The 20,230-nt window shown below is 38.0% G+C and overlaps 1 protein-coding gene across 2 annotated transcripts in view; it reads left to right on the top strand.

Annotated features, from left to right (window-relative positions):
* Positions 1 to 11,960: 11,960 nt before the first annotated feature.
* Positions 11,961 to 20,230, top strand: part of ATP10D (ATPase phospholipid transporting 10D (putative)) — a 114,059-nt gene continuing 105,789 nt past the window's right edge. For both annotated transcript variants that reach the window (XM_055111571.2, XM_003816019.5), the window contains exon 1: positions 11,961 to 12,700. The gene's annotated coding sequence lies outside the window, so the exon portion shown is untranslated. The remainder of the gene's footprint in view (positions 12,701 to 20,230) is intronic.

Genomic DNA, 20,230 nt, shown 5'->3' with positions numbered 1-20,230 from the left:
ATTATTTGCTGTTACATTGCTTGGAAGGAGCTCAGAAATATATGTGCATTAACAGATAGCTGTTTTTAAAATATATGAAAGCCCCTATGATACTCAAGAAAGAACTGGCCATTCATGTAAGTCACTGAAGTTTTGATTATGATTACTTTCCTTTTGACATTTTGTTTGAAGAACCATTATGAAATAGGAATCTTGATTTGGGTAGAACATTGAAAGTGTCAAAACAGAAATTGTACTGGACAATGTTAAACAGGCAAGGAAGACTCTATTCAACATTATTCCAATAGCGGAGAGGGGCCAGAACTCAATCCAAACTCAACACCACTGAAACAAAGGACAGTAGGATTTCTAAGTGTTGGAAGTGAGAGGGAGTGTATAAGTTATATGTGTTTACTAATTGGTTTTACTCAAAAGTAAATTTTCCCATATCTTTGTGACAGGATGCAGTTTTACAACTTGGAGGAAGGTACCCACCAAAGTTATGAAAGATAGAGTGACTATCTCATTTGCTGATTACATTTCAAAGACATGGCTCAAAGGTTCTTGAGAAATACATTCGTAAGTTGTAAAACTGACAAGAGACTGATTGAAAGATTTATATTTCAAAGGGGCAGGAAAATATGTTACAGGTTTTCTAAATATGCTGTACAAAAATGGAGGTCAGGGGTCTAGTGTCAGGGAAGAAGCTGATCTAAAGTTTAGTCAAGCTGGGGAATGTTAAGGCAGCCTTGGTCAAAGTCAAATAAATAGGTAATTTTGAAGAATGTAGATGAGCCAGAAGGGCTATCAGAGAAATTCCTCAGCAATGAGCTTGGGGCAGCAAAGCTTAGCATGAGCATATTCAATCCTTGAGAGAACCAAAGAGGAAAGTTAGAAAAGGCCTGGAGATAATTAAAGTATTTTGCAGATTTTCCTTGCATAGTCTGGTTTATATCAGGAAATTAAAAAGGAAACATTCCTTTCTGTACTTTCTTCCTCCTAAAGGAACTCTCAGATCCACATTCCTACGTAAGATGTGGAACTATATATTGTCATACCGTATAACAACCATGCACATAAGTTAAAATGCAAAAAAATTACAAGCATATATATGTGTATTTTTTAAATAATCTGGAAGTTTACATATGTACATGTAGCTTCTGGCAATGAGACTTGGACTAGTGTTGAAGAGGACTTTAGTGATATCTATAGTATTTCATCAAAGAAACAACAGAGGCCGGGAGTGGTGGCTCACACCTGTAATCCCAGCACTTTGGGAGGCTGAGGTGGGCAGATTGCTTGAGTTCAGGAGTTAAGGCCCAGTCTGGGCAACATGGCAAAACCTATCTGTACAAAAAATACCAAAAAAAAAAAAAAAAAATTAGCCGGGCATGGTGGTGTGCACCTGTAGTCCCAACTACTGGGGAGGCTGAGGTGGGAGGACAGCTTGAACCCAGGAGGAGGAAGTTGCAGTGAGCCAAAATCTCGCCACTGCACTCCAGCCTGGGTGACACAGCGAGACCCAGTCTCAAAACAAAACAAAACAAAAAACAAAAAAAACAAGAAACAAGAGATTAGAGGCATAAAATCCAAAATGGTAACTGTAATTCATTCTGAATTTCTGAATGGTAAGATAATATGAATTTGTTTTATGGACTTTGTATTTTTCTAGATTAGTTAAATTCCAAAAACAAAATAAAAATAAAGACAAATGTCACATGGTGGGTCTAAGCCAGGAGTTTAAAAGAAGGAGAACTCACTGTCAGGGTGATCAAAGACCTTCAGGTAAAGGAAGAAGCAGGATTTGGGAGATGGGTTCAATATCCATAGGCAGAAATGGATAAGCACGGCAATTTAGTTGGAAGGAATCACCCAAATCAAAAAGACAGATAATAAAACCCAATGTCAGTATGTATCCAAAAATGAGTAAATTTCTAAATCAAAATTTGATGCCAAGAATAAAGACATTTCTATTTATAGTATCATGAAGAATGTTCAGATCCAGGGCGATGCAGGTAGAATTTTCTAATATAGCCCTTCTGTTGATATTGTTGCTAAATTATAGGAAACAAAAACTTGGACAGATAATTACCGTCTTAGAAGCCAAACTAACCTCAAAAGGCATCTAATCAGACTTCCTATTACAGAAGAGGAAACAGAGGTCCTCAGAATTTGAAGTCACCGGTGGTCAAGTCCAATCCAGACTCAAGCACTGGCTACCGCATCGACATCATCAGAACACAATTCAATAGAGCTAATCAAGTGTTGACTTTCTTTGATAGTATAACAGAGTGTCCACTTGACGTGCTGGAACGTAGGGAGAATGGGGAGTAAAAATTATATGCTGGAGATAGTACATCTTAAAAATTAACACAAAAAGAACACAGACACTTGTGTAAATTCATTTTTGTTAAACTCATTTTATTTTAACCTGTTTTTATGCAGAGAAATATTTTCCAAAATATCAAATGAATTTTAGCACAGATTAAACTATGTAAATCAAGAGCATTTAAAAGGATAATATAAGCCGTCTCTGTAAGCATTTGTAAAAGCTGGTTTAATAAAAGGTACACACACATGAAAACATTGTCAAGAATTCTTACAAAGGGCATATGCTAATGATGGCAAATGGATTTTGTACAAAATAATAGCCTATCAAGGGACAATGTAAAGAACCACTCAGAATCTAGCAGGCTAGTAGAGTACACTGCACATGATAATTGCCCTTTTATAAGAAAAGGAACATAGCAAAATTTGAAATTGTAAAGGAATTCATCACCAGCCTTCTTTAACAATAAGCTTCTCTAAGGCATTTGAAATAAACTTTGATTTATGGAACTTCAATAAACACATCATTTTTAAGAAACATCATTTTGGTGAACAGAGTAATACATATTTGCCTTGCTCTGCGCTTACTGTGAGTTCAGGAATTGTGTCTTCTACATGACAAATGATTCAAATTAGTCTGAACATGAAACATGATAGCCTGGGTGGATTTAAATAATAGCAATAGTCAATGCCAGCAGGTGCCAGCAGAAGCAGTTTCAGATACAGCACGGGAGTCAGCCTCTTGGGGGTTCTGGGCAGCCCTCCTTTCCGCCTCTCAACTCTGCCTGCCTGGCTGACAAAGGCAATAGTTAGGATGTTTTCTAGATTCTTCCCTTTACTTTGTTTTTGGTTTGGTTTTGTTTTTTTGACCCAGGGTCTAGCTCTGTCAGCCAGGCTGGAATGCAGTGTTGTGATCACTGCTCACTTCAGCCTCAAACTCCCTGGGCTCAAGTGATCCTCCAGCCTCAGCCTTCCCAGTAGCTGAGACTATAGGCAAGTGCCACCACACCTTGCTAATTTTTAATTTTTTGTACAGATGGAGTCTCACAATGTTGCCCAGGCTGGTCTCAGACTCCTAGGCTCAAGCAATCCGCCTGCCTCAGCTTCCCAAAGCGCTAAGATTATAGGCATGAGCCACCACACCTGGCCTGTTTTTATCTTTAATGTGTAGTTATAGTTTAAAGGAAGACTCATGTACACGCTTGTCATGGTTAATTTTATGTGTCAACTTGGCTGGGCCACAGTACCAGATATTTGGTCAAACATTATTCTAGATATGTCTGTGAAGGTATTTTTTAGATGAGATTAACATTTACATCAGAAGACTTTTAGAAAGTAGATTATCCTCTATAATGTGAGTGGGCCTCATCCAACCAGCTAAAGACCTTAATAAGCAAAGACTGATCTTCCCCTCCTCCTATCGGCCCCCCCGGCCCCACCCGCGAAAGGGAGAATCCTGCTGGCCGACTGCCTTCTAATTGGAACTGCCACATCAACTCTTCCCTGGGTCTCCAGCCTGCTGGCCTGCTCTGCAGACTTTAGATTTAATAGCCCCACAGTGTTATGAGCTAACCTAAAAATAATTTCTCTCTTTCTTTTCCTATACTGACACATACACACACGCACACATTCACACACATCCTGTTCCTTCTGTTTCTCTGGAGAACCCTAATACACCACCACTGAGTTTAAGAAATGGTAGAACATTGGCCAGGCATGGTGGCTTATGCCTGTAATCCCAGCACTTTGGGAGACTGAGGCAGGCGGATCACAAGGTCAAGAGATAGAGACAATCCTGGCCAATATGGTGAAACCCCGTCTCTGTGAAAAATACAAAAATTAGCTGGGTGTGGTGGCGCATGCCTGTAGTCCCAGCTACTCAGGAGGCTAAGGCAGGAGAACCACTTGAACACAGGAGGCGGAGGTTGCAATGAGCCAAGATCACACCACTGCGCTCCAGCCTGGCAACAGAGCAAGACTCCGTCTCAAAAGAAAAAAAAAAAGATGACGAGTTAGTGGGTGCAGCGCACCAGCATGGCACATGTATACATATGTAACTAACCTGCACAATGTGCACATGTACCCTAAAACATAAAGTATAATAAAAAAAAAAAAGAAAAAAAAAAAGAAATGGTAGAACATGACCAGCACCTTTGAAGTTCACTGTGTGCCCCTCCATGGCACACAGGAGATCAGTATGAATTCCATGGCCCTAGTGACTTTCTATTGTGATATTTCCATGAATGAACATCCTGATAATGGAACTTGATCAGCAAAATCACTCAAAAAGGAGATTTGACACTTCACCTAATAGATGGCAGGGATATCACTACATTCAGCATGGAAACTTGCACTAGACTTTTTATAAGGCAACTAAATGAACGGAGTAATGTCACTTCCTATTGCAATTTAAGTGCTGTTTCATCTGTCAGACCAAAAATACATCAGGTAGTATAGCCTGTCCAGGTCAGGGATCTTCTGAAGAGCTCAGGACCCGCTGACTGACCCCATTCCTGCAGAGCAGTAACATTCCTGCCAGCCTACAACCTAAACTGTTGGATGGAGCTCTGTTCCTTCTCATTTTTCTTGTCATAACAGGGAAGACTTGGCCTTGCACAAACTCTTGAATATATACCATCCTTTCCACACTCACTGCCAGTTTCTTGTTTCAGGCCTTCGTTTCATTTCACTCACACTGCAGTGCCACACTACCCATTATTTTAGGTTACTTTATTACAGCCCCGGTCGGACCACAACTCTCCTTCTTGAAAACCTTCACAGTGGAGCCTTAATTTTTGTTCTTTCCTTCTCTACAATATTCTGGCCACATAAATATTTTTAAAATTCCCAGATATACCATATACTCTAACATCTTTGTGTTTTTCTTCTTGTTTCTTGTTTTTAGCCAGAAGCTTTTCCTCGATTTCTCCATCAGGATATTCTTGCTCACATTTTAAGACCCATTGAAATGACAAATCCTATATAAAACTTCTGCTAGCCCCTCTGAAACTTCACTTTGAACTTTGAAATCATTAGTTTCTCTTTTGAAATTTTTGCAAGATTCTGTTAAAGATACTGAACTGAAGAGTGAAATATTTCAAAAAATGTATCTAAATGGGAAACAAATAAGTAAAGAAAAAATGTATTGCTATATAATTGGCTTTTAGCAGTAATACTATCAGGGGATCAAAGTGCCCGGCTAGACTTATCCTTAAAGGAATATCATGCTTCGTAACTGTTGATTCCAAGTGGCCAATTATCAGATACTGAGGCACTTATGAAAACAAAATAAAAACCTTACCACCCGACACACACATACTCTTTACCATCCCCATCAGGGTCAGATCCAGGGACTGTTAGCAATAAATTATTCTGCAGGTAAGCAATAACCAGGACAATTTAAAAACTTCTGTCTTCCAGTTGTTCCACCCCAAACCTTGGAATTATCCCTGATTCCTTTCTTTCTCTTATAACTCACACACAATTTACAAACAATCCTATTAGCTCTACCTTCAAAATATATCCAGAAGCTGACCACCACCCTCACAGTTACAATTCTAACCTAGGCCAAAATCACCTCTCCCCAGGATTGTTAAAATCACCTCTTGACTAGTCTCCCAGCATCAACCATGCTCCCTACAGTTTATTGGCAACAAAAAAAGCTAGAGGGATCCTGTTGGAACATAGGCCAGACGGTATCAGTCCTCTACTCAAAACCTATCTACATATTTGCAGTATACACAGGGTAACATCCAAAGTCTTCCATGACTTTATGGCTCTGATGTCACTTTTGCTACTTCCCACTGACACCTCCACATTGTTCCCCCATCACAGTGCCCTGGGCACGCCAGTGCTTTACTGCCTCTCCAGCATAGCTGGCACACCCTTGCCTCGAGGCACTGCATGTTCTCTTTCCCTGAAATGCTCCATCCCCAGACACCCTTATGGCTCTCTCGCTCACCTACTTCAGATCTTTGCTTAAATGTCACATTCTTGGTAAGACCTTCCCCAAATCAAAAGCTATCCCTCTCCCCTACTCTGGCACTCTCTCTCCTCCTCACCTTCCAGTGCTCTTCATAGCACACATTGCCATTTGTTATATTAAATATTTTACATCCATCCAATAAGGAGCAAGGCTTTTTGTTTGTTTTGTATATTCCCTGCACCCGAAATGGTGCCTGCCACATATTCAGTGCTCTATTAATATTTGTTCAATGAATAAGTGAATGAACAAAATATACAAAGTTCTGGGTACAGAGGGGTTGAAACTGAAGACTTAATTCACTTTGGTCCAACTTTTTCTAGTGATTGTAGAATTGATTTTTAATCCACATATTTCAAATTCTTTCTGCCTTCTAAGGTCGCTTTATCCCTCAAAATTCAAATAAAATAGCTAGAACTTCCTCCTGATTACAAGATTCACAGAGAAAGGAGGGGTTAATCATTTCCTAGCCAGAATTTGTGCTTCCTGTGAATTTTTGTTGTTGTTGTTGTTGTTGTTTTGTTTTGTTTTTTTGAGATGGAGTCTTGCTCTGTCGCCCAGGCTGGAGTGTCGCAATCTCGGCTCACCGCAACCTCCGCCTCCCGGATTCAAGCAATTCTCCTGCCTCAGCCTCCCAAGTAGCTGGGATTACAGGTGCCCACCACCATATATGGCTAATTTTTTTGTATTTTTAGTAGAGACAGGGTTTCGCCATGTTGGCCAGGCTGGTTTCGAACTCCTGACCTCAAGTGATCTGCTCGCCTCAGCCTCTCAAAGTGCTAGGATTACAGTTGTGAACTACCGCGCCCGACCTTCCCATGAATTTTTAATCCTAACTGGTCATATAGCCTCCAAGTTTGCCATCTTTTCTCTGGCCTCTTCCTCTCAGGCAGACATTCCTTCCTAACTTTCCCAACCCAATTGATAGGGGCAGTGGTCAGAGCAGACTTCATTACAGGTTGGAGGATAATACAGCACAGAGATTTTAGTACTTTTTCATGTGCTAGCACTCATGAAAAATGATGATACCTGTACAGCCTCATGAAGTAAACTAACTGATCTCTGTGGGACTTGGTATAAAGTTTCATTGTGTTTTCCTTGTATTACAGAATTGTTAAAAACTAAAATTCGAAGTATTGAGAAAAATATTAAACTTTGAGTTCATATACAATATCCTCATAAAACATTTAAAAATTCTTATCTTTTGCTTGCTTCAGTGAACATTTTTTCTTATATGTTTTCTAATTGAGATATAACTTACATACCATAAAAATCACCCCTTTTAAGTGGTTTAATTTCAGAACATTTTCATCACACCAAATAGAAACCCTGTACCCCTTCACAGTCATGCTCCATTCCTCTCTTCCCCCAGCTCCTGGCAACTACTACTCTACTTTCGATCTCTATGGCTTTATCTATTCTGGGAATTTCATAGAAATGGAATCAAACAATATGTAGACTTTTGTGTCTAGCTTCTTTTTGGGTGCATTTTCATATGAGGTTTTATGCTTAAAATGGCTAGTTACAATTTTTGATACTTTATAATGATTCATTCAAATTCTTGATAATTACTATCAATGAGAAATTATGTTCACTCAAATATGTGACAAAAGCTTATGAATGACTTTTACAACCATACCAGACTGTGCAATAATTGACATTATACCTAAAGATGCTAATAGTCCTTTCTTTTATTAGTTGAACCACATAAAGCTATCACTTTTATGTCAAAACTGGCTGAATATTGGCAGTCACAATATTCCAACTAATATTTTACTGGGTAATGTAATACTGGAATTCCTTGTGATAATGTGAATGGATTTTGAATCCAGTTCAGTTTTTTATGCCAAGCTTTTATTTGCAGAACATACTGTGAAAATAAAGAATAAAGATATGTGAAAATTAAGACAGCTGCATGGGACCTGGGGTGTCTAGAGCTGTGCTGGCCCAGTCTCCTCGCCAACCCCACCGAACATTCTCTCGGCCACTTGTTGTGCTCTTCGAGAGCCTGGAACACAGGCTTCTTCATCAGATCCATGAGTTTCTTATCCATGATGGGCTCCAGACACCCCAGGTCCCACGCAGCTGTCGCAGAGGCTGATAGTGTTATCTTGCACTGTACCCATAGCCTGTTGCCTGAGCTCTGATTTGTGAGGAATACAGCACCATAGAAAGAGAAAATAGCTTAAAAGTGAAACTTTTAAGATATTACTTTCTGAAAGTCACTCAGCCAATACCTATTCAGGGAATTGGTCATGGGTCTTATTCCACATTTGGTGCAAGATTACATGTCATTCCTTAGAAGCTGAATTCCATCTTATCTCTAGGTAGAACTATCTCCCATCCTTTCACCTCTCCAAAGTTTCCAAACTCCTGCCTTCTCTGGTCACTAGGGGAAATACACATTATCCAGAGAAATGTATACTTCTTTTTCTTAACTACATTTATTCAGAAAAAGCTCTGGTACCTATCTTTGTCTAAATAAGAAACTAATTATCTTTCCTAGACTAAAGGGCCATCATTTCATACAAGGAATTGTGCTACTGTCCTATTACCAGTGTTCTTGATATTATAAACAGAATCAATAAATAGTTGACGGACTTATCCAGAACTCCGGGGCCAGCCTGGATCTCTGCGAATCTGGAGTTTCCCTTTCTGATATCCTGTGTAATCATTGCATGTTAAAGGTTTTTACAAGGTTAAAAGCCAATTTGTTCTCCTATGGATGAAAGGGACTCACCTGATACAAAGGGAAGGAAATGTATTTCCTCTTTAAAAAAAAAAATGCACACATAAAATTAAGATCTATGTTTACAACTAGTAATAATAATGTAGATATTCTTGTTGTTTCTAGAAATAAAGAATTTCTACTGTCAACAAGGCAGTTATAGTCATAGCATGGTTTTACCCTATCCCAACAAAAATCATTTACTATTCACTTCCCTAATTTATTGAAAGCTGTGCTGCTTAGCCCACAGTAGAGAGCTCCATTAAGAACGTGTGTTCTCAAGCCAGCTCTTTCACCTGCTGTCTTGCCATCTGGGATAAGTTGCTCTAACTCTTTGTGCCTCAGATGTCTCATCTCTAAATGAAGAATGACCTCATAGGGATGATAAGAGGAATACACGAAGTCATAGCTGTAAACTTCTTAGTACAGTGTCTAACAGAAATGGTTCACTAGCACTCAATGAATATTGAGGAAAGAAAAAAGAGACATAAAATCCTGTGATTATGTTGTTAAAATCAGGGCTCATCTACAAGGGACAAGTTTAATTGCCTGCAGCATTGATCTTCTTCTCCTTCTCCTTCTTCTTCTTCTTCTTCTTCTTCTTCTTCTTCCTCTTCCTCTTCCTCTTCTTCTTCTTCTCCTCCTCCTCCTTCTCCAAAAGTCAGTCAGAAAACTGATCGTGGGAAATGTCCTAATCTGTGCTTGACTCATAACAAGTACAAAGAAAAAGCAGTGGTTGATTATGAATCATAAGAAATCAGCCTGTGTGCCACTTTAGGAAACGTGAAATATTTTGAGGTAAACAAAAGTAAACCACGCAGCTTTACACGTTACATGTTAAAGCAGTAGCCCGAAATAATGAATATGTCTCTCTTTTACATATAACTGTATAACAAATATAATAGGTTCTAGGAAGAACCCTGTTTACTGTTTTAGAAAAATGTTTTCTGATAACTCTGTCTTCTGCTGCCATACTAATCCTTGAGTATGTTTAAGAAAGGAAAAAGAGAAGTTAGTAAATTGATAATTATCATTTATTAAGCACCTATTAAGTGTTTTACACAGTGATAAGCACTTCAGCTACCTAACTTCATATAGTCTTAATAACACAGAGGAAGATATTATTAGATCCATTTTACCTACAGAGCTTGGTGTTGGTACCCAAGATCACATATCTAAAAATTTGCAGAGCCAAGATTTAAAACCAGGTCAAACCTAGGCATTTGACTACTGTGCCATATATTTCGCATTGACAATTAATTATGAAGTATTGAGAGTTATTAGTGTTGAGAGTCCAAATAATTTTCTAGCTGGAAAAGATGAAGTTCCCTCACTTCTATATTATACAATTGAAATATTGGTTTTTTAAAAAACTTCCTGAGAAGTGCAAAAAAGAATACCTTTCTGAAATTACAAGAAAGTAAGTATCTTTTAAATTAAAAATTACTATATAGATTTAAAGTAGCTAATGTCTTAAATTAAGAATCGTATTTTGTCTTTTTCAAAATAGGAATCACTCTGAGGAGAAAATTGGATATTACAGAAGCATTGCAAAAAGAAAACACCAAACACAACAAAACCTAATAAATTGACAGAAACGCACCTTAATAGTGGTTATTCCAATGACCTTCATGGTATTTATGAGTATTGATTTTTAAAAATTTGATTAGAAATATTTAAATTATCAAAATGATACAAATTTCATTCAAATGACAGACACAAATAGAAAGCTAGTAATCTCCCCTCACTATCCTTCCCTGAGTAAACAATTTTGAGGTGTATCTTCACATGTTTTTATATTTATATTAAAATAAACAAATATATAAAGAATATGTATAAGGCTAAGTTGTATTACATAATGTTTTCCATTATTCTACTACTATGCTCTTTAGACTTAAATATAATAGATTTTCTTCTAAGACAATAATTCAAATCTTAGTCAGTGATTCTCAACCCTTGTGCACATTAGAATTTCTAGAGGAGCTTGAAGAAAAGACATTGCCAGAGCGCCACCCCTAGAGATTCTGGTTTAATTGGCCTAGGTGGGGCCTTGGCATCAAGCTCCCCGGTTCACTCTGATGTGTAGCTCGTTAGAACCACTGATTTAAGCAACCCAAACAGGCTACATGCCTGAATTGTCCTGGTATGTACGTTCCCAGGAAGGCCCTCTGCTGAGGTAACAACACCAGTGTTTGATTGGGAGAGCTCAGGGGGGCCCAGCTACAGTTATAAGTCTCCTCTATAAGGTTGACTCTCAGATAGGAAATGTGTTTCATCTTAAAGGATGTTACAGACAGTCATATGACTGCAAAAAGTGCTACTAGGGCCAGGAATTTCAGAGGCCATGTAAATGACAGTGTATTCTACTAGGCTGGGTTAATTCTGGGGATTAAGTTTGACTAAGTTCTAGAGATTTGTCCTTACCTGCAGATGGAGGCTTCCCTAATGGAGCATCACAGGAAGCCACACCCAGAACTTGTTTCTCCTCGTCTGGCAGAAGCACGTTCTCAGTGGGTGCAGAAACTTGTTTGGCTTCTCTTGGTCTGAGAGAATTTTCAAGCCGACCAACCAGCTCCCTGTGTCTGTACTGGTGAGCTCTTTACTAATAGTCAAACATTTGCATGCTCATTTAGTTTTCTTCACTCTTGTTGCACATCTGAGAAACACTTGAGAGAATGGAAGAGAGAGGCACAATATAGGAGAGCTGTGGAGAGTTTGGCCCCACTTTTTATATTTGTTTCAATGGGATAAAACAGGCAGCCAAGATTATTAGGTTTTGTTCTGAATTATTGGTTCGGCCTTCACTAAATGGCTTTTCCTCTTTCCAAATTAGACATTTTGAGAAACCAGACAGGTTGTTGAAACTTATTTAGAAGTTTTTTAAAAAGTTGTGAATTTTAAGCAAACGGACCTTGGCAGGTGTATGGACAAAGCCACATTATCCTGAGTAAGGGAACGGAAGGGCAAGGTGTGAGGAAAACGACGAAATCAGAATTGTAATATTTTTCCTCATTTCTTTTCTAGTCATAAAAACAGTAACAATACATATTATTTATTTATTTATTTATTTTGTGGTAGGGTCTCACTCTGTCGCCCAGGCTGGAATGCAGTGGCGCGACATTTTTAGATTTGATCTCTTTTACCCTCCAAAAAATAATTGTCCAGTGTTCCACGTTTAGCTAAAGCAGTGAATTGTTAGAATTGCAGCAAAACAATGAACCAAACCGTCAACCGCGAGCAACCTGTACTTGGGAGGTGAAAGTCAGAGGTGAGATTGTAAGGGCTCTGGGTCACTGGGGCATCTGCGCTGGGCAGAAGGGCAGCTCGGTCAAACAGCTGGAGTTGGGAGCCGGTCAGTTGCCAGGCCCTGCCGCTGCTACGTCACGGAGGGCGGGGCGGTGGGCGATTGGCGGTGCACTGCAGCTCGGGCTGCTCTGCAGCCTGGCGGAGACGGGAGGAGGAGCGGAGGGAGAAGTAGGTTGCGAGCTCAGCACAGGCTCCGGCGCTGGCTCCCGCAGCTGAGTTTGGGAGATGTCTAAGTGATTTTTTTTTTTTTTCCCGGAAGGCAAATGGCTGGCGTGGAAGCACAACCCGCTTTCACTCTTCGAATTTGTGCTTAGCTCTTTTCTTGTACCTTGCGACTCGTGACCAACATGCTGTGATGTGTGCCGAGGGAGGAATTGGTAAGAGTGAGACGGCGAATCCCTCTGACTGTCCCAGCCTTCTGCTTCACCGCCCACCCGCTTTTCCTTTCTGTTTCTCTCTCCTGTTTCTCCCCGCTCCACTTCCCTAGTCGTGTTTAGATTTGATGACATGGCTCAAAACTGCAGTTCTGGGCTGTTACTGAACTTAAAAAAAAAACAACAGAAGATAAAATGATTACACCATTTTCAATCATTTGTTAAAGGGGAATTTAAAAATCTATTTTAAATGCTGGATTTTGTAAAAAGGTAAACTGCACACGCGGGCGCACACGGGCACGTACATACACGCATTCTCACACACACACCTTTGTACACGCGGGCATACACGGGCACGCACACACACGCATTCACACACACACACACTCCTTTGTCATCCCGTTGTGAAATAAGCAGTTTAAAGAAATTTTGGTTATCTGCCTCAAAGGTGATGAAAAGGGAAGGTGTTGAAGATTTAGCCCAGCAGATTGATTCCTTAAGGTTGATTCCCTAAGGTTGATTCCTTAGGAAGAAAAAGGTGTTTGTATTGGAGCTTTCTCAGAAATAGTTTTCAAAGGAGTGCTACAAAGAAGCCCCCATGCTTCCCCCAAAACACTAACTTTAAAGAACCTAGTTGTTATTCGGGGCACCCTTTATTTTACGTTGTAAAACATGTCGTTTTAATTTACCACGTACAGCAGAGAGACATCAGTTGGTTAGGGAATGGATGGTTATTTTGGTGTCTGGGACCCTGTGCCTTTAGAAAGAATATGTTTTAACTGCTCTTATCATGCTAGCTCAGGTTTTTAAAATGTGATCTGAATAAGACCAAAGTTTCTTCTTGCGTTCTTTTCATGCTGGTTCTAAGCAGGGAGAAAAACAAGTCTGTATGGACAGAGCAAACCTCTAACTCAAAATCAACCTTGAAAGATGCATCAACAAGGACAGGGGCTCCTCATCCACCAATATTTACTTGTATCAGCCTTTAAATCATGTAGGTCACGTTTCTGTGAAGAATAGCATCATCGAAAACCCTTGCTGACTTGTGAAGAGCAAAAATCATTGCAACGGAGTAGTTCGTTCAGTGCCCGCAGCAAGAACCTCCCTCTCCGATCCACCTCAAAAAGTAATAACTGCTTCTTCTGGACTGTTTTCTATTCTCACTACAAATACGTATCATATACCTACATTGAGATAGTTTATTTTTATTAAAATGAGGTCATTTTATACATTTGGAAAAATAACTTAGCAACATTTTAAAGTTTTAGGGAGTTTAAAAATAACATTTAATTTTCATGCTAATTTAACATTCATTAAATTGCATGAAAAAGAGGGAAATCTAAGCACTCTAAACTAGGATGTGGGGAGTGTTTGACCCTGGCTTAGCAAAACCTGAATACTTTTCATACTTAGTGACTAAATAGAATTGAATAGGGCCGGGCGCAGTGGCTCATGCCTGTAATCCCAACACTTTGGGAGGCCGAGGCAGGCGGATCACCTGAGGTCAGGAGTTCGAGACCAGCCAGACCAACATGGTGAAACCCGTCTCTACTAAAAATACAAAATTGGCTGGGCGTGGTGGTGCATGCCTGTAATCCCAGCTACTCGGGAGGCTGAGGCAGGAGAATCGCTTGAGCCCGGGAGGCGGAGGTTGCTGTGAGTCGAGATCGGGCCATTGCACTCCAGCCTGGGCAACAAGAGCAAAACTCCGTCCCAAAAAAAAAAAAAAAAAAAAAAAATAGGATCTCATTTATTTTGCTATTGTCAGTAAAATGAAGGGAAATGCTCAAATATGATTATAATTTATAATAGAACAGAGGTGACTCACCTGTCAGACAAATGTACTTCCTATAATTGACTTTTTAAATTAAGGGTTAAAAAAATGTACACATATTCAAGCCTTCATTACATGTTTTCTTTATTGTCTGATATAGTTGGAAGTAGTTCTTCTAATGAAGAAGAATCAAAGAAAATGCTACAAGTAAGATTGTCTGAGAATTCTCACAGAACAATGCATTGATAAATATAAATTTAATAGTGCTTGAAGAAAAGGAGAATTGATTTATCAACTCTAGGAATAAATATATGTGTGCTGGATGCTATCACTATTCCTCGTCAGTTATTCCTTCGATATTTTCTTAGATAAATTTATTTCATTTCACAAATCATTTTAGCCATAGAAACAATACTTTTTTATCGCTTTGCAGAATAAGGACTAACAGTGATGCTAGTTTTGTAAAAGAGTTGTGGCCTTAATGGAATTTTTTTAATGCTACTCAATAAAAGGTATATCAATACAACTATTTGAGGCAATTACGTGGTATTATGTATTAAAACCTGTGAATGTTGGGCCAGGTACAGTGGCTTATGCTTGTAATCCTAGCACTTTGGAAGGCTGAGGCAGAAAGATCCCTTAAGCTCAAGGGTTCAAATATCTGCATGGTCCCATTTTGCTCCCATCTCTACAAAAACAAAACAAAACCTGTGAATGTTCATAGCCTTTGACTAAGTGATCTTGGGTCTAAAAATATAGCCTAAGGAAATAATATGAATCGCATATGAAGATTTATAAATGTTTATTACCATCTTATCTGTAATACAAAAAATGGAAACAAAGCCCCAATAACAAAATATTTAAATAAATTAGTGTAGTTTATATATCTATATTGATAAAACTCAGTTACAAAAGTTTTTTAAAAATTTAATGACTTGGAAATATACTTGCAATGTATTCCATAAAAAAGTGAAATTTAATATATTATCTTATGTGTAAAATATAATTTTGAAATAAATATATAAAATTCATTTAATCAAAAATACTTATTAAGCTGTTACTCTAAGACAATGTCCTAAATTAATAAGGATTGAAAAAGATTAATGCAGTTCCTGTTTGCATACAAGTTTCTTTTGCATCAGTAGGCATATCCATTAAAATATCATATTTCCCCCACCCCCTAGAAAATGTATTCCTAGGTGGTAAAGTTACAGCTTGATTTTCTTTTTTATATTTTTCCTAATATTCCAAAATCTTTTAAAGCAACTGTTATTTTTATACGACAAAATACCACTTTCAGAAATATCACTGAGAAATATAATAAGCAAAAAAAAAAAAAAAAAGATAAATGGTAAGCTCTGTATTTTACATGCTCCCTTTAAAAAGATACTATAAAAAGCAGTGCAAGATTGCTATGGTCTAAATGTTTGTTCCCTCCCTTTCTGAATTCATATGTTGATTCCCAATCCCCAGTGTGAGGGTAGTAGGAGGTACAGCCTTTGGAATATGATTAGATTATGAGAAAGGATTCCTCATGAATGGGATTAGTGCCCTCATAAAAGAGGCCACAAAGAGCTGCCTTGCCCCTTCCACCATGGGAGGATGCAGTGAGAAGGTGCCACCTATGAATCAGAAAGTGAGCTCTCACCAGACACAGTATCTGCTGGCGCCTTGATTTTGGACTTCCCAGCCTCTAGAACTTTAGGAAATAACTTTTGATTGTTTACAAATCACCTAGTTTATGGTAATTTGTTATAGCAGCCCAAATGGACTAAGACAGAGACAGATGAATACTGCTATACAAATGATCCCCAATGAGAAATAGATATAAATGAGCAATTCGCAAAAGACAAAAAATTTTAATTGTCTAAGGTTAGGGTAGAGGGGATGTTAACCTCCCAATAATCAAAGAATCCCAGCAGAGCGATAAATTACCACATTTTCACACATCACATTAACAAACGTGGACAACAAATCAAAATGTATCATTTTGTTGGGAAAATTATTCAGTAATATGAGAAAATATTCATGATATGGAAAAATGTTTATGGTATGAGAAGTGGATAAAAGCAAGTTACAAAATGATATCCTAGTTTTGAAAAAAAAATCAACCTATGCACAGAACCCAATTTATTGGTGGGGAATAAACCAAAGATTAATAGTATTTATATTTGGGTGGTAGGATTATAGTTGATTTGTACTTTTCTCATGGTGTTAATATATAGTCCTAAAGTTTCTGCAGTGACTTATATTTTAGTTATCAGAGAAAACAAGTCGCTATCCTAATGAAGCAATTAGTCCTAGTATAAAGAGCACATATATGATATTATATATCCCCTCTTTCACAAAGTCCCCCGTCTCCCTTATTGTGTGTACTTTTATGTTAGGTATCATTATTTCTGAGTTATTTCTCTGATGAGAACATTTGGATTATAAGGGAAATCACAAAACAAAGCTATTCTGCTCACATTCACTGTTTCGCCTCCACCTATTTTCTAAAATAATAAGCAGTGTTGAACAGATTTGAGCTTTACTTCCCTTTAATTTCCTGTTGATTTCATTTGCCAGGGCCTATGGCTGATAGGTTTTAATTAAATACTCCTTAATTTCTTTTTCTAAAGTCTGCTTATTCAGCTTAAGGCCTTTTTGAATGAGGAAGATGGGTACTACTACATTCCTCTTAGTAAAACTTACAAGGTTTTAACTCTTTAGGTAGGCTAGGTAATACAAATCATAATTTTCTTGGTTATGAGAAGGAAAGTGAAAATCAATTTTGACCTGTCTCAAAATGTTGTGAAATCTTTTTCTTTGATTTATAGGATTCATAACTACTTAGCTTGTGTTTTTAAACTTTCATTTCCCCTTAATTAGACTATAATAATATAGTTAGAAGGTTTTAGTTAACATTTTAAATTATAACATCCCTTCTTCTTTACTAAATTCTTTCCTAGAGAGATGTCCTCAGATATTTTCTTCACAAATATTCTATTTATCTGTGATGTCCTTTAGCTAGAAATCAACATTTCTGCCTTGCCAAGGTCGAAAAATGATTGCCTGAATCTGAAGCATTATTATACTTTTAAGATCCCTAAGCCAAGGACTAAGAAACAAGTGAAATGCTTTCAATGGGATATGGAAACTCTGAAAGGTAATTTTTACTTTGAGTCCCAGACTGGCTTTCTGCTCCCAGATTGTCTTACTTCATTTGAATCAGGCTAGTGCATGAGAAGAAGTATGGTGGTCCCAAATGCCTAATTTGTCACATCTTCTTTGCCTGCTTGATTTGGGTCATGGTCAGGATGGATGGGTTGATGATAGGAATATGTGGATATGTGGTATTAGGATGTAGGATTGGTAATGGGCAGAGGACAGGAGTGGAGCCAGCACGGGTGGTATAGGGCAAGTGAAGAACACGAGAGTGTGGCTCATGCCAGATTGTTGTGTTGCCCTTGTCAGCCAGTAGGATTGCTGTTGTCACAGATGTGTGCTCAGAGATGCCTTAGAAAGTCTCTAATGATCCTACTCCTTGTTAGGTAATTGGCAAACTGTCTTGTGAAGCACATTATTCAGGTTTTCCAGATGAGTCGTCCTTCCTTTTCTCCCTTTCAATGTATTGTTCACACTTCTTGCAAATACATCTTTTTTTTTTTCAGTCAGAAGTCTTTTATTTTATTTATTTTGTTAACACCTCTGATGCCATGTGTTCATAGGGAAGAGGTTCCAGCAGCTCAGGTTCCTTCCCATTGGCTCTCACAAAGTGTGCTTCTCTGGGTGGAGCAGGCTGGTGCTTCAGTTGAACCCAGGTACTTTTCTCTTTGGCTTTTTTCTTTTTCTGATCATTTTCCTTCATGTGTTTCAGGAAGGTATCTCGCCTATTAGAGTGCTTAATGTGCTCAATATGCACATTAATTCTCTTGGCAAGAATCTTGCCCTTAACTTGTTTACAACAATGCCAACAGCACGCTGGGGAACTTTGTAGACTCTTCCAGTTTTGCCATGGTAACACTGGTGGGGCATTCCTTTTTGAACAGTACCCATTCCCTTGAAATCTCCAATATCACGTCTCTTATAGATTCACAGGTATGTGGCCAAAGGAACAACTCCATGTTCTAAAAGGCCTAGAGAACATGTATGGGGTGCCGCTCCTCTTTCCCTTTGTGTTTGTCATTTTGGCGAATTACTGGAAGATGGTGGTTCTGGCCAAAAGGAAGTGCAAATAAATCTTATAAATGTCTGTATCATATCACAGTCTTCTCGGATATCTTTGGCAATTTCCCATATTCTTCATCTTAGCAAGTCAGGACTTCAGTTTGGTCCCAACCTAGATTTTCATTTAATTTCGCATCACTTCTTAATTTGTACTTGAAACTGCTGCCATATTGAACTACTCATTGTTACTTAAATAAACAGTCTCCACCCTCCTTGCCTCCTTGCCTTTTCTAAAATCTATAAATCTCTTCTGTCAGGATTCTAAACCAGGCTCACTTATAATACCTTCTTTTCTGGGAAGCCTTTCCTCTTCTTCCTTTCTATCCTCTGACCTCGTACCATGCTTTCTCATAAGACTTTCTGGTTTCCCTAAATTCATATACTGCACGATTATCCTAATTTTATCTTTTTTTATTGAACTAAATACTTGACCTGTTCTGGGGCTAGTTTATTCATTCCCAAAGCACTCAGCACCGTGCCTAGGACAAGGTAAAATAAATGTACCTTAGAAAATAAACTCCTAGAAGGCAGATAATTTTGTCCGTTTTGTTCCCTGGTTTATTTCCAGTATCGATAACGATGCCTGGCATATAGTAGGAGTGCCAAAAATATTAGTTGAAAGATTGAAATTACTGAGCACCTTCAGTGTGTTAGGCACAGTGCATTGTTTAATAAATCTCTTTACAAAATTGTGTGAGGTGGTGATATTATTTCCATTTTACAGATTTGGAAACTGATGCTCAGAAAGGCTAAAAGCCTGTGGTAAAGGGACAACTGTGAATCTGTTTGCCAAACTTGTGTTCATTCTGCTAATTGCTATTAGCAATTTGTTGCAGTTTTGAAAATAGCTAATTATATTATCAGTACTTATTCAAAATAAATGTAGTGTGATGTGTAGGTACCATTGAGTAAATTATTGGTATCGGGTATTTATCATGAATCTATTTTATAATTCCAATGAAGATCAACTTGTTTTTAATACCATTTGTAGTTTTGATCTGCCTCTTATTTGTGTTTATATACTATTCTTAGTAATACTTATAGGCCTCAGGTGCAGTTTAAATATATGTGTTGAGACAGTTTAAGTAATTGACATGTGTAATCCATGCTTTCATTGCATTAAGTCATGTGCTGAAGTAATTTTTAGCCACTGTGAAATAATGCTTCTCTATGTAATAATTATATTAATATTAATTCATCCACTAGCTTCCAAAAGAAAATCTTTAATACATTTTTGAAATTAATTAAATCTTTCATCTATCAGACTGAATTTTCCTTTTTATAGTTTAAACAAAATAACTAATGTTACCACCTATCTATCTTCATCACATATCCAGTAATATGCTATATTCTTTAAAGAAAATAACAGAATATAATTCAGAATTTTAGTCTCTAATGTGCTTATTTGCCTCATCTGTATAGCTTGAGCTAATAATCTGTGGGAGACCTTTAGAAAACCTTTGATGTAGTCTATTGATATAACCTTTTGATCTTACAATTTTTCAGGGGCTAAATTCTTTCCATTTCAGCTACAAATAACTCTACTTTCC

This window comes from Pan paniscus, chromosome 3, assembly GCF_029289425.2.
Source record: "Pan paniscus chromosome 3, NHGRI_mPanPan1-v2.0_pri, whole genome shotgun sequence".
NCBI classification, from domain to species: domain Eukaryota; kingdom Metazoa; phylum Chordata; class Mammalia; order Primates; family Hominidae; genus Pan; species Pan paniscus.
This window is presented reverse-complemented; position numbering and strand designations above follow the sequence as displayed.